We start from the raw sequence: 15,390 nt of genomic DNA, 5'->3' as shown, positions 1-15,390 counted from the left end.
AGAACCAAAAATTATTTTCACTCATCAGTTTAGAACACAGCAATACCTTCTTAAAGCACCACTCCAGGGTTGGGGGGGGGGGGTTATTTCAGCATTGGAGTGGGGCTTTAAATGTATGCCCCCTGCCTCCTGTTATATACTCCCCTTCTTGTCCCATGGCGCAATCTTGTGACTAACTTCTGATTGGCCGAAAGTAAGACGTTACGTCAAAAGCTCTCACTGCAAGTCAATGAGAGCAAGAAGACGACTTTCCAAGATGTATTGATATGTGACCTTGTGTGTCCCTGCATGTCACAAACCACCAGAGACCGATTGGAGTGGCAGATATAGAAGCTGAAGCCGCCGGAAAGTGAGTATGTGATAGGGGTCAAGGAATTTCGATTTGAAGCACCACTCCAGCAGTAGAATAGAGAAACCCACTTTAGTGGTGCTTTAAAACAGAAGATACATGCTCACATCAAGCACAAAGGATATTAAAAAGGACCTGGCTGGCTGCAAAAATCCTAGTTCCCTGCAAATACAGTAAGAATCTGCAGATAAATGGTGTTAAGGGAATTAAACAGTAAAGCCAATTTTCACCTTCCTGACCTGGACAATTATTTCAAATCTGAAAGTGTCCCTGTATATGGCAACTCTGGAACGCTTCCACATATCACAGTGATTCAGAGATTGCTTTATGTGACACATTGTACTTTATGTTGGGAAATTTAGGCTGATGTGATTAACAGTTTATAAAAAAACTAAAATATAAATATAGTAAATTTGCCTGAGCAAGACAGATCAAAGCATTGTAGCGCGCCTGCGCAGGACCTCAATGCTGGCCTGTGTTGTGCATGACGTAGGACGCGTCATGCACCCTGCTTCAGAATAAGGAAGACAAAGATGTTCGAAAGATAAGGCGCCGGTACCGGAGAATGGAGCCATCCATCTGACCAGTCTGCACCGCACCGCCCCTTAGGTGAGTATTATAAAGTCATTTTTATGTTCTACACAGAGGCCTGGGCTCTTATATACAGCATGCTAGAATGCTGTATACAAGAGCCCATTGGTGGTGGCCCAGCTTATAGTCACCAAATCTGCTGACAGGTTCCCTTTAAGAACACTGTGTATAAACTAAAAAAAAAAAAAAACAAATTCCACAAAAAGGTTTGTGGTTTCATAAACTACAGTACTTTGCAGGGACATGTAGAGGTTCAAAGGTGAATGTGCACCATGGCATCCATAAACCATTTTGAAATCCAGATTTTTTTGGAATGGTTTGTCTGCAGATATTTGCTAAATATTTTAAGAGCACCATAAAGCAAGAAAGCATGATTCAAGAGACGTATCACTTACTGGGCTTCTTGGTGTAGTTTTCATAGAACACCTGTCTTGGCTAATGTAGATGTAGTAGTGCAAAGAATTCTGTGCTGTGTATAACCCCACTCACACCCCTGTGCACATTGTAAGCAAGCTGCTAATCAGTGGAGGGAGGTTTGCAGAGATTAGCTGGAACACTGAAATACAACTCAATACTGATAATCTCCTGCTGATAAAATACTGATTGTTTTGAAATACCTCACAGCCTAAAGTTACCGTCACACATAACGAGATCAAGCTGAGTCTCGGTTTCCGTGACACAGTAGCGATCCCGTTAGCGATCTTGTTATATGTGACACCTACCAGCGATCAGGCCCCTGCTGTGAGATCTCTAGTCGTTGCAGAATGGTCCAGGCCATTTTCTTCAAAGGCGATGTCCTGCTGGGCAGGACACATCGCTGTGTTTGACACTGTGTGACAGGGTCACAGTGACTCCTGAGATCGTTACACAGGTCGCTATTGTGACCTGTATTGTTCCTGCAACGTTGGTAAGGTCTGACTGTGTGACATCTCACCTGCGACCTCCCAGCGACTTACCTGCGATCCCCATCAGGTCGCATCGTTTTCGGGATCGCTGGTAAGTCGTTATGTGTGACTGGGCCTTAAGGCTATGTGCGCACGTGTGCGCTCTGCACCGCACATAAAAGGTGCGCTTCAGAGCGCAGCTGAAAAGCTCCGTTCTGAAGCGCCTGGTGCCTGCAGAATTTGTGCGCTCTGCATGCTGCCTCTCCCTACAGACAGCATGCATAGTGCACGAAAGAAGTGACATGTCACTTTTTAGAAAGCACGCTTCGGGCAGCAGCCGAATCGCTGCGTTCTAATACGCCACATGCACACGTCTCCTGAACAACCTTCATAGATTGTGCTGGGAACGCAGGACTCATGCAGTTACGCTGCGGTGCAGATTGCAGCGTAACTGCATGCAATACGCACATGTGCGCACATAGCCTAATAAGTGACATCTCTGAAATGAGGCTCATGTGCCCTATATTATGTTATTCTCAGATTAAATAGCAAAACCTGTTAACAGATTATCTTTAATTAATCTATGGGTGCGACAACTGTTTCGGTTTCACCGCTGTTTTCCAGAAACACAAGCTGACGTTGCAGAGTGAAAAAAAGAGAATTTTATTTACTTACCGTAAATTCTTTTTCTTATAGTTCCGTCTTGGGAGACCCAGACCTTGGGTGTTTAGCTTCTGCCTCCGGAGGACACACAAAGTACTACACCCAAAAGTGTAGCTCCTCCCTCTGAGCTTATACACCCCCTGGTGAGCCAGTCACAGCCAGTTTAGTGCAAAAGCTGAAGGAGAATAGCCACCCACAAGTAGAACAGAGCAAGAGCCGGAACAACCGGAGACTCTGTCCACGACAACAGCCGGTGAAAACACGCGGAACAAGGAAATTGCCAACAGGCAACAGGGAGGGTGCTGGGTCTCCCAAGATGGAACTATAAGAAAAAGAATTTACGGTAAGTAAACAAAATTCTCTTTTTCTTTATCGTTCCTTTGGGAGACCCAGACCTTGGGACGTGCCAAAGCAGTCCCTGGGTGGGAAATAAACAAAAGAACTAAGAAGTAGGCAGAACCTAACTTCACAAATGGGCGACTGCCGCCTGAAGGATGCGTCTGCCCAAGCTCGCATCTGCCGAAGCATGAGCATGCACTTGGTAGTGCTTCGAGAAGGTATGCAGGCTAGCCCAAGTGGCAGCCTGACAGACTTGTTGAGCCGTAGCCTGGTGCCTAAAAGCCCAAGAGGCACCGACAGCTCTGGTCGAGTGTGCTTTGATCCCCGGCGGGGGAGGCGCCTGCGTACTCTGGTAAACGTCCGAAATGGTCGACCTAATCCAACGGGCTAAGGTCGGCTTAGAAGCAGGGAGGCCCTTGCGCCGACCTGTGGTTAGCACAAAAAGAGATGTGCACCGCCTAAGCGCAGCGGTGCGAGACACATAGATCCGGAGAGCACGCACCAGATCTAGAGTATGTAGAGCTTTTTCAAAGCGATGAACAGGGGCCGGACAGAAGGAAGGTAAGGTAATGTCCTGGTTAAGGTGGAAGGGAGAGACTACCTTAGGAAGAAAGTCCGGAGTCGGACGGAGAACCACCCTGTCTTGATGAAAGACTAAAAAAAGGTGACTCAGAGGAGAGCGCAGCCAGATCAGAGACTCTCCTGAGAGAAGTGATGGCAACCAGAAAGGCCACTTTCTGTGAAAGACGATACAAAGAAACCTCCCTAAGAGGCTCAAAGGGGGGTTTCTGCAAGACCGTGAGAACCAAGTTAAGGTCCCAGGGGTCCAAGGGCCGCCGGTAAGGCGGAATGACGTGAGACGCGCCCTGCATGAAGGTGCGGACCTGAGCCAGCCGAGCGAGACGCCGCTGGAACAGAACTGACAGAGCCGAAACTTGTCCCTTGAGAGAGTTGAGGGACAGTCCTAGCTGCAGACCGGACTGTAGAAAAGACAGAAGGGTCGGCAAGGAGAATGGCCGGTAGAGCGACACCAGGACAGGAAAATTTTCCAAGTCCTGTGATAGATCTTAGCGGAGGAAGACTTGCGGGCCCGAGTCATAGTGGAGATGACTTCAGGGGGAATACCAGAAGCCGTCAAAATCCAGGACTCAAGAGCCACGCCGTCAATTTGAGGGCCGCAGAATTCGGGCGGAAAACGGACTTTGCGAGAGTAGGTCTGGACGGTCCGGGAGATGCGACGGCATCTCTACGGACAGTTGGAGCAGGTCCGGATACCAAGCTCGCCTGGGCCAGTCCGGTGCAATGAGGATGACTCGACGACCCTCCATTCTGATCTTGCGCAGGACTCTGGGCAAGAGAGCTAGAGGGGGAAACACGTAGGACAGACGAAACTGGGACCAGTCCTGAACCAGAGCGTCCGCGGCGAAGGCCTGAGGATCGTGGGAGCGAGCCACGTAAACAGGAACTTTGTTGTTGTGACGGGATGCCATTAGGTCCACGTCCGGAGTGCCCTCATTTGCGGCAGATCGACTGAAATACTGCCGGGTGCAGAGACCACTCGCCACAGTCCACGCTTTGACGGCTGAGATAATCTGCCTCCCAGTTGTCCACGCCTGGGATGTGGACTGCGGATATGGTGGACCTGGAGTCCTCCGCCCATTGAAGAATGCGTTGTACCTCTATCATTGCCAGGCGGCTGCGTGTCCCGCCTTGATGGTTGATGTAGGCAACCGCTGTCGCGTTGTCTGACTGGACTCGAATGTGCCTGCCCGCCAGCAGGTGGTGAAATGCTAGGAGAGCTAGAAGCACAGCTCTGGTTTCCAGCACATTGATTGAAAGGGCTGACTAGGACGGAGTCCAAGTGCCCTGTGCTCTGTGGTGGAGACATACCGCTCCCCAGCCGGATAGACTGGCATCCGTGGTGAGAATCACCCACGACGGGGCCAGGAAGGAGCGCCCTTGGGACAGGGAGAGGGGCCGAAGCCACCACTGAAGAGAGCGCTTGGTCCGTGGCGACAGAGCCACTAACCTCTGTAAGGAGGAAGGCCGCTTGTCCCAACAGCGGAGAATGTCCAGCTGCAGGGGGCGCAGATGGAACTGGGCAAAGGGAACAGCCTCCATGGACGCTACCATTTGACCCAGCACCTGCATCAGACGCCTGACGGTATAACGGCGGGGCCTCAGGAGAGAGCGCACCGCCAACTGGAGTGACAGCTGTTTGTTTAAGGGCAACTTCACAAGTGCCGGCAAAGTCTCGAACTGCATCCCTAGGTACGTGAGACTCTGGGTCGGAGTCAGAGTGGATTTGGGAAGATTGACAAGCCACCCGAATTGGGCTAGAGTGGCGAGAGTGAGCGAGACACTCCGCTGACAGTCTGCACTGGATGGAGCCTTGACTAGAAGGTCGTCCAGGTAAGGGAGCACTGCCAACCCCTGGAGGTGCAGAACCGCAATCACTGCTGCCATGACCTTGGTGAATACCCGAGGGGCCGTGGCTAACCCGAAGGGGAGAGCCACGAATTGGAAATGATCTTCTCCTATTGCAAAGCGTAGCAAACGCTGGTGTGAAACTGCAATTGGCACATGTAGATAGGCATCTCTGAAATCCCCTTGGGTCATTGAGGCAATGACTGATCGCAGAGACTCCATGCGAAAGTGCCGCACCTGAACATGCTTGTTGAGAAGCTTGAGATCCAGGATAGGCTGGAAGGTACCGTTTTTTGGGAACTAGGAAGAGGTTTGAGTAAAAACCTCTGAACCGTTCCCGGGCGGGAACTGGTACAATTACCTCGTTGGCCTGCAAGACTGCCACGGCCTGTGAGAAGGCGGCGGCCTTGGAGCAGGGGGGAGTTGAGAGAAAAAATCTGTTTGGCGGGCTGGAAGAGAATTCTATCCTGTAGCCGTGAGAGATGATATCTCTCACCCACTGATCGGAGACTTGTTGAAACCAAGCGTCGCCAAAGTGGGAGAGCCTGCCACCGACTAAGGACGTTGCTGGAGCGGGCAGAGAGTCACGAGGAGGCTGCCTTAGTGGCAGGACCTCCTGCGGTCTTCTGTGGATGCGCTTTTGAGCGCCAGTTGGATTTCTGGTCCTTAGCTGAGTTAGCGGACGAGGCGGAGGGCTTAGAGGACGACCAGTTGGAGGAACGAAAGGAGCGAAACCTCGACTGAATCCTACCCTGAGCAGGTTTCCTGGTCTTGGTTTGTGGCATGGAAGTACTCTTCCCGCCAGTAGCTTCTTTAATAATTTCATCCAGCTGTTCAGCGAACAGCCGGGAACCAGCAAAAGGGAGCCCAGCAAGGTACTTCTTTGAAGAAGCATCTGCCTTCCACTCTCGAAGCCACAAGATCCTGCGGATAACGAGGGAATTAGCCGAAGCCACCGCAGTGCGGTGAGAAGCCTCTAGCATGGCCGACATGGCATAAGAAGAAAAAGCTGAAGCTTGAGAAGTTAAGGCAACCATCTCGGGGAGAGATTCCATGGTGAGGGAATGCATCTCCTCTAGAGAAGCAGAGATGGATTTGAGGGCCCACACTGCTGCAAAAGTTGGGGAAAACGCGGCCCCCGCCGCTTCATACACGGATTTGGCCAGAAGGTCAATCTGACGGTCAGTGGCATCCCTAAGGGAAATGCCATCAGCCACCGACACAATGGTCCGGGCTGAGAGCCTAGACACCAGAGGGTCTACCTTTGGGGAGTGAGCCCACTCCTTGACCACCTCAGGTGGAAAGGGAAAACGGTCATCAGAACCACGCTTTGGGAAGCGTTTGTCAGGACAGGCCCTGGGTTTGGTCACAGCGGTCTGAAAGCTGGAGTGGTTAAAGAACACACTCTTTACTCTCTTAGGCGAGGTAAACTGGTGCTTTTCTGCCAGAGAGGGATGCTCCTCTGATACTGGCGGATTTAGATCCAGTACAGAATTAATGGAAGCAATCAAGTCACTAAGTTCTGAGTCATCCTCGGAAAGATCAATGGGGCACATGGAGTTAGCCTCCGAACCCCCTGTAAAGGCATCCTCCTCATCCTGCGAGTCAGCTCTTGAATCAGAGCCGCGGGATGAGGAGGGAGAGGAAACCCTGTGGCGCCTCTTAGGAGGACGGGGTCTGTGCCCTGATGATGAATCCTCTGTGAGCTCCCGTGGACGGAGGTCAGAGGATAGGGATCCTAAAGGACCCTTAGCAAGAGCATTAGAGGCACCCTGTGAAGGGGGCTGATGCATATTCATCAAAGTCCTGGACAGAAGTCCCATGGACTCAGCAAATGACTGGGAGATAGACCTAGAGAAGGACTCTACCCAGGCCGGGGGTTCAGCCACAGGTGCAGGAGCAGCCTGAGAGACCACTGGGGGTGAGACTCCAGGCTGTGGCACCTCCAAGTTAGAGCAGACATCACAATGTGGATAGGTGCTCGGTTCAGGCAGCAGGAGCTTACCTGCAGCGCATGCAGTATAAAGCTTTGGAGCCTTGCTCCTCGTGTGAGACATGCTGCTGGAGTGGGGAAAACAGCTTCTACAAAAGAGAATGAACCCCAGGGAGTATATTCAGAGGTCCACAACCAGAGACCGGCTGTGGCTTACCAGACCGTTGGAAGCGGTGTGTGCCCTCCAGATCCCGAAGCCCGGACCCCCAATGCACAGCACCTCAGCAGGGATGCAGAGTGCAGGATGGCCCAGCGCAGAGTGAACCTTCCAAGAAAATGGCCGCCGGAGCGAAGAGAGGGGGCGGGACGGGGGCGTCCCTGTAGGAAAGCGGGATCTGGAGGGCTATAGAGACCTGCAGGGGAGGAGTCACGCACAAGCAGTGGGGAGTGTCTCTCCCCTGTGCAGGACGGCCGCCGGGAGGAGCCGTGCCTGTCCCTCTGCATGAGTGACATGCGAGGGCAGGTAACAGAAACTAGGCCTCCGGCGAAGCCGGGGCCTAAATTTGAGCAGCGAGGCCGACGCGCAGGCACCATCGGCGCGGTTCTCGGGCGAAAGCCAGAGGACCCGCCGGAAATGCAAAAACAAATACAGCAAACACACTCTCCCCATACAATAAAGGACAGGGACCCCCAACATATGAACGTATCAGGTACTTAGCTGCTGAGACGCAGGGCCAGGTCCCTGGGGATGAGTGCTCCGGTCCAGCAGAGTCCTCAAGGGGCTGTGGACAGAGACCGGTCTCCTGCCAGGCATGGAGACCGCGCTGGATCCCACTTCAATCCAGAGCCCAGGAGGGATGGTGAAGGAGCACGGCATGTAAGGCTCCAGCCTTGGAAATCAACCTTACAACACCACCGACACAGTGGGGTGACAAGGGATATGCCGGGAGTCCAGACGTGGACCCGCACTCTTCAATCTTTTTCCAAAAAAAAATCATGAGAATGCATGTACAAAGCAATAAACTGGCTGTGACTGGCTCACCAGGGGGTGTATAAGCTCAGAGGGAGGAGCTACACTTTTAGGTGTAGTACTTTGTGTGTCCTCCGGAGGCAGAAGCTAAACACCCAAGGTCTGGGTCTCCCAAAGGAACGATAAAGAAATTATAAATATGCCAATTGTGCCCAACCTGTGCTTCTGGAGACATTTGTACGCTAACAGCTATTTAAAACCCATTTTGTGTTTCAGCAAGCATTGAAGCATTTGGATTTTGGAACTTAGATTTCTGATTTTTTTCCCATTATTTTGATGGGGTGGGTGCTATCAATAAAAGTGGAAACCCCTTTTATTTCTGTTGACAAACGATGCACCCGAGTGGGGGATTGTTTATTCCAGGTTAAATTTTAAGCTTTTATTGGTTCCATTTTGGAGTACATATTTTAGATTGCTGGTGACAAAAAACGCATGCTTTTTTTGCCACAAGAGGCGGCTTTTTCACATATTTGTGGTTACGACAAAAACTGCATTGTGCAGACATACCCAGACTCCATGCCCAACTACAGAAAATGCGAAAAGATAAAGGTACAGAATAAACCATAAGCTGAAGAAGGCCTTGGAGGAATAATGGAAGGCTTTAAAAGATATAAAACAAAGATGACTTCTGTGCCTTGATCATAGTCTCTACAACTTGATAAAAAAAAAACCCTGAGTATTTTAGAACTGCGGCTTAAACAGCCATGCAATTATATTTAGAGATCGAGAAATTGAGTGGAAGACAGAATCTTTGGAGAGTAGTTCTGGTTGATCCAGAAGTCTACACGAAATGTCAGCAAGGTGGTTCACCACTTCCATATGCCAGAATCTTCTAGGCCATGAAGATTCCTTCTGACTGGATCTTCTTGAGAAACTTGAGTAGCAGAGGTAGAGGGCTGAACAGACACGGGATGGAAAAGTGAGACTCCGGAATCTTCAGAGCACCTGATGCAAATGTTAGAGGGTTGTGAGTTCTGGATATTTTGTGATTATGTCTGGATACTAAAAGATTGACGTCTGGAATGCCCCACACTGCAGGCAGATTTGATTGAAGACTGTTAGGCGCAGAGACCACTCTCCAGCGGTTAACCCTTTGAAGATTAGAATATCTGTAGTCCAATTGTCTACTCCCAAAATATGGATTACTAAAATTGCTGGGATTCTTTGTTCCACCCAGGCGAGAATCTGTGAGACCCCTGCAATTGCATGACAAATTTGAGTTCCTCCTTGATTGTTGATGTAAGTCATTGTGCTGGCGCCATTGTACTGGGACACCTGACAAGTTATCCTGCCAATGCAGAAATGGAAAACGAATTGTTCAAAATTCCAGGACGTTGATGAAAAGGATTTTAAGACTCTTCTCCTGACCCAGCACCATCAACTGCCAGAAGACTGCTCTCTAAATGAGAAGACTGGCATTTGTCATCACAATATGCAAATGAATGGGAAAGAAGGAAAAACTAAGAAGAATAAGTGGAGAGTCCCTCCATCAGATCAGACTATAATTCATGGGGGTCAGGAAATGACCCAGGCGTGGAAATGAGCAAATGGAATGGCCGTGACGGCTGCCACCCATCTTGCCTAGAATGCTCATGCAAAAGCGGAGATGGGCAGCTCTGGCATTGGAAGCCGATTTGCAAAGCTGATATTTTGTTCTCGGGAAGGAAAACATTTGCTTGCCTTGCACAGTGTTTAACAGCAATCTCAGGAAGATGATGCGTTGATCAGAGATGATTTTGATTGATGAGCCATCAAAAGCAAGGCAGGGTGTCTAGTATGAGCTGCAAACTATCTTCTGAGTAAAAGGGAGCTTTGTCAAGGATGTCCACCAAGTAGGGAATGACCACTATGCAGATGGGCAATTATGGCAGCTGTGACTTGTCAAAACCCAGGGAGCTGTGGCCAGGCCACAAACTGAAAATGGTAGTGATTAACAACAAATCAAAGAAACTTTTAGTGTGATGAAAAAAATGGGGATCTGAAGACAGGTAACCTCAATGTCGACTTATGAAAAAAAAATTCTCTTGGTTCCATGGAGGTAAGAACTGAGCGAAGGAACTACATCATGAAGCAGCGAAGCAAGAAATGCTTGTCCTGCAATTTTAGGCCCACAATGGGATGAACTGAGCCCTTGTCTTTAACACAAAGGTTTGCATAAAAACCTTTGAGCTGCAACAATGATGCCTGACTTCAGAAAATGGCTTGGGGGAAAAAAATGGCCACCCTGAAGGTGGGGGGGGGGGGATCTGTGGAGGACTGAAAATGGACCTTAAAAAAGGAGTGGAGAATTCTATTTTGTATCGAAAAGAAACAGTTTCTTTGACCCGGGTCACATGGAGGAAAACGTGCTGTTTCTTATGTATGAAGACCTTGCAGGCTGATTGCCTAGATGCAATAGAGAACACTGTTGGAAGGATGGTCTCTTTTCTTGAGGAATGGTAGGTCTCTCTTGACAGAGTTAGTTGACAGGAGAGAAACAAATGAGGCTTTCAACTGTACAAAGAAAGTAGGTCTCACCTGTGGGAGCAAGGAGATCTTACCACCTCTGTGGTATCCAAAATGATCTTGTGAAGCTTTTCACGGAAGAGACAAGAGCCACAGAATGGAGGGCTCCTGAGGGACTGGTTGAATGCATGGTCAGCATTTCACATCTTAAGCCAGAAGATATGGCAGATGGCTACAATAGTGCATGACGCTCAGTAGAACAGCTATTTGCTTTCAGAGAATCAGAACACAGGTACTTATCTGCTTGGGCAATGAGGTCTGCCAGCTGAGACCCTGATTTTATGCCTTGACAGATATTTTGCCCAAGCCGAAGGCTGGGCAAAGGGCTGATTCTGCAGTTCCAAATTTTGACTTAGCATTGGACTTGGCATTCCACTAATCGGTCCATGTGGTCCTTTATAGAGGCTGAGTCAGACAGTCGACAACCTCTCAATAGGACATGACACCTATTCAAAGCTACTAGTGTAGCCTCAGGATACCACAAAACATATATCACCCAAAAACCGTATTCAAAATGAGGCAAACATTAGTATAAATAGTATAAAAATGTTTAACACATATTAAAAATATGAAAACACACAAATTAAAATAAGATCTCTTGGTGTGTTGAGGGGCATGGACATCAATAGAAATAAAATGGCACAATATCAACTATATCAATTAGTTAAAGAGATATAATGAGATGCAATTGATACATAAAATTCAAAATAGGAATATCCCTGTTATATCACACATCTGCTATAGGATGTTTAACAGATAAAGATCGTTTTCAGAGGGTCACTATATGACCACAGTGTGACTATAAAACGAATACCTATGTATCTACTGTGATAAATCAGCATAAATCCATATTTGCAAGTACATGTATCATACCCTACCCTGGATATGACACATGTACTTGCAAATATTGATTTGAATTGATGACTAGTTAAATAGAATGTGCTGGTTAGTTACCCAGAACACAGTGTGATAAACACCACTGGAGTGGTGTGAGGGGCTGCCTGCAAATACTGACTTATGCTAAATAAAAAAAAAAAAAATAAAATAAATCTTTATTTTTATATAGCGCTAACATATTCCGCAGCGCTTTACATACATCAGGAACACTGTCCTCATTGTGGCTCACAATCTAAATTCCCTATCTGTATGTCTTTGGAGTGTGGGAGGAAACCGGAGAACCCGGAGGAAACCCACGCAAAAACGGGGAGAACATACAAACTCCTTGCAGATGGTGTCCTTGGTTGGATTCGAACCCAGGACCCCAGTGCTGCAAGGCTGTAGTGCTAACCACTGAGCCACCGTGCCGCCCAAATTATTTATCACACTGTCTTCTGGGTAACTAACTGGCACATTCTATTTAACGGGTCATTACCCTGGGTAATTGTACAGGTACTTGCAAATATGAATTTATGCTGATTTAATCACACTCTGTGCTCCGGGTATTTAACCAGCACATTCTATTCTGTGGATGTTAAAGGAATTAGGCTAACAGCTTATCAGTAGATACAGAGGTACTAGTGTTAAGGTACCGTCACACTTAGCGACGCTCCAGCGACCCCACCAGCGATCTGACCTGGCAAAGATGGCTGGAGCGTCGCTACATGGTCGCTGGTGAGCTGTCAAACAGGCAGATCTCCACAGCGATCAGAAATCAGCCATCAGCGACCCGTGTAACGACGCTGTGCTTTGTAACCATAGTACACATCGGATTACTAAGCAAAGCGCTTTGCTTATAGTTAGCCGATGTGTACCTTGGCTACGTGTGCAGGGAGCAGGGAGCCGGCTTCTAGAAGCGGTGGACGCTGGTAACCAAGGTAAATATCGGGTAACCAAGCAAAGCCTTTGCTTGGTCACCCGATGTGTACCTTGTTTACCAGCATCCGCAGAAGCCGGCTCCCTGCACATTCAGATCGTTGCTATTTCGCTGTCAAACACAGCGATGTGTGCTTCACAGCGGGAGAGCAACAATCAAAAAATGGTCCAGGACATTCAGCAACGACCAGCGACCTCACAGCAAGAGCCAGGTCGTTGCTGGATGTCATACACAGCAACATCGCTAGCAAAATTGCTGTTGCGTCACAAAAAAACGTGACTCAGCAGCGATGTCGCTTAGTGAGACGTGGCCTTTATATTCACACTGTTCATATAGTGACCCTCTGAAAAGGATCCTTATCTGTTAAACATCCTATAGCAGATCTGTGATATAACAGGGATATTCCTATTTTGAATTTTATGTATCAATTGCATCTCATATTTCGGTAACTTATTGATATAGTGGATATTGTGCCATTTTTTTCTATTGATGTCCATGCCCCTCAACACACCAAGAAATCTTATTTTAATGTGTGTGCGTTTTTGCATTTTTAATATGTGTTAATAAAATTTATACTACGTATCCTGATGTTTACCTCATTTTGAACATGGTTTTTGGGTGATATGAGTCAGACAGTAGTAGGATCGAGGTCCTTAATAACCTAGACACCGGGGCATCAAACAAAAAAAAGAGAAGAGGACCAGGTTGCAAGATCTGCTGGAAAAGAAAACAAACTCCATACATTTCTGTCTACAGAATTGCTTTACAGGTAGTGCCCACTTCTTACGTCTGACCCTCCTAAAGAACACAGTCTGCAGGGGGTGAAGAATCAGCTTTCTTCAGATTGGTGTACAGTACAGACAAGACAGTCAACCACGTTTTTGAGCTTTATAGCCTAATCAAAATTCAGATCCGAGTCTCAAATCAGAGTTGTGATCAGAGGAGGAAATGCGCGATAGTGAATGAAGTTTGAGTTGTGGAAACACGAAGAACTCACTGTATGCCACTTGGACCGCTGACGCACTCTGTCATACAGGGGCGAAGTAACTGGTGGGTCTGACTAACTTTGGATAGTGGTCGTAGCACCCGGTTTGGTGGTAGAAATGGGAAGCAGCTCCATGATAGGGTCTAGGATAACTTGGTGAAATCTGCAACAGAGAGGTTAATAGTCCAAGCTGAGGAGGGTCACCTGGGCTGGAGGTGGGTGTGACCGGGTGCAGGCAGTGCAAGCAGTAGTGAGTTGGCCTGAAGTGTGTTTGCACCTACAGACAAAATGTATGGCCAGCAGTGGCTGAGAAAACTGGCATGCATAATTTTATGTGAGGGCCTGACATAGTGGAGGAAAAGAAGGGTGAGGAGGCGGGGGGGAAATAGGGGGGAGATGTTTGACTGGATAGTCAACAGGAGGTTAAGCCACAGTGTTGCATTCCAAGGGCAGACAGCCTACCAGTGCATTGGAGGAATGGTGCAGGAAGAAGGAGAAATGGAATTATGGGATCACACTGGAGCCTGCCGATGAGGCTATGGGATGATGCAGAGTATGGAAATAGTGGTGCCCAGAAAGAAGGAGGGGGCGGGGATGCTACAGAGAAGGAGAATAAAAAAAAGACAAGATAGCCAGCACTAAATGTGCACTACTGCACTAAAAATTCCAAACTGTACTTATTAAAATTTGAGATTTTGGGCAAAAAAATGCAATTTCTTGAGCTACCCCGCCACGTGACGGCAAATCTCTTTGGGGCAGTCCTACTCTAAATTATTTTTATTTAAAATGTGCCATACGGCCTCACATATGAAAAAAAACTAGAACTGTTCTTAGCAGCACTTACCTGGTGCTTTTCAATCCCGTAGCCATGACTGAATCATGGCTGTGGGCTGGACAGGCCCAAGCAAATGCTGCTTGAAGTAAATAGCCTGTGGACAGGGCTTGATGGCTGAATGTGAACAGCCACCAATTGCCAAAATCAAGACAGGTGGAATACAACCCAATTGGGGTGCCCGGTACGGGATAGAAAAGCGCCAGGTAAGTGCTGCTAAGAACAGTTCTACTTTTTTCATATGTGAGGCCGTATGGCACATTTTAAATAAAAATAATTTAGAGTAGGACTTCCCCAAAGACATTTGACGTGACGTGGCGGGGTAGCTCAAGAAATTGCAATTTTTTGCCAAAAATGAAAAATTTCAATGAGTACAGTTTGGAATTTTTAGCGCAGTAGTGCACATTTAGTGCTGGCCATCTTGTTTTTACTTCAGGTTAGCCCGCCTAGGATGCAACTGGAGCAGGGGACTAAATCAAGGCATCAGGAAGACGAGAAGGACGTGGAAGGCACCAGAGAGGTGGCAGAGCCAAGAGGGACCTCAGGAAAGGAAAAGAAAAGACTGAAAAAGACAGAGAGAGGAAGAAAAGCCATTAAATACAGGGAGCAAGAGTGCTGTGGAAGAGGAGCTTGGAGCAAATGCAACATAGTACGAAGTAGACATAAGATGCACACGCTTATCCTGAAGAGGCTTCATCCATCCACAGTCCAGATCTTTGGCTCGGTCTTCGCTCCATGCAACAGAATAGGCTCTGGGGGGGTGAGGCGAGCAGGAGACTATGGGCCAAGGAAAGTGTGCAGCGAAATCTGAATGCATTAGGAGTAGTGATGGGTAGATCTGGACTGTAAAAGTCCGGACCCGCGCGGCTTCAAAGGTACCAGAGTGCCAGGCCCGGAATTCTCAGGGAATTCCGGGTAATGATCCAGATCCTGCACTCCCGTAATACAAAAAAATAAAGGAAAAATAAAGAAGAAAAAAAAAAATAAAGCAAGCAGGCTGTACTAACTGAGTCACCGGCATGGATGTGACTGCTCCCGC

At 48.1% G+C, this 15,390-nt stretch overlaps 1 protein-coding gene across 2 annotated transcripts in view; it reads right to left on the bottom strand.

The window, feature by feature from the left end:
* Positions 1–15,390, bottom strand: part of NAA35 (N-alpha-acetyltransferase 35, NatC auxiliary subunit) — a 153,206-nt gene that overhangs the window by 23,456 nt on the left and 114,360 nt on the right. The gene's annotated exons all lie outside the window — the stretch shown is intronic.

This window comes from Anomaloglossus baeobatrachus, chromosome 1, assembly GCF_048569485.1.
Source record: "Anomaloglossus baeobatrachus isolate aAnoBae1 chromosome 1, aAnoBae1.hap1, whole genome shotgun sequence".
Taxonomy (NCBI): domain Eukaryota; kingdom Metazoa; phylum Chordata; class Amphibia; order Anura; family Aromobatidae; genus Anomaloglossus; species Anomaloglossus baeobatrachus.
Note: the sequence above shows the minus strand (reverse complement) of the source record. Positions and strands in the feature narration are given on the sequence as shown.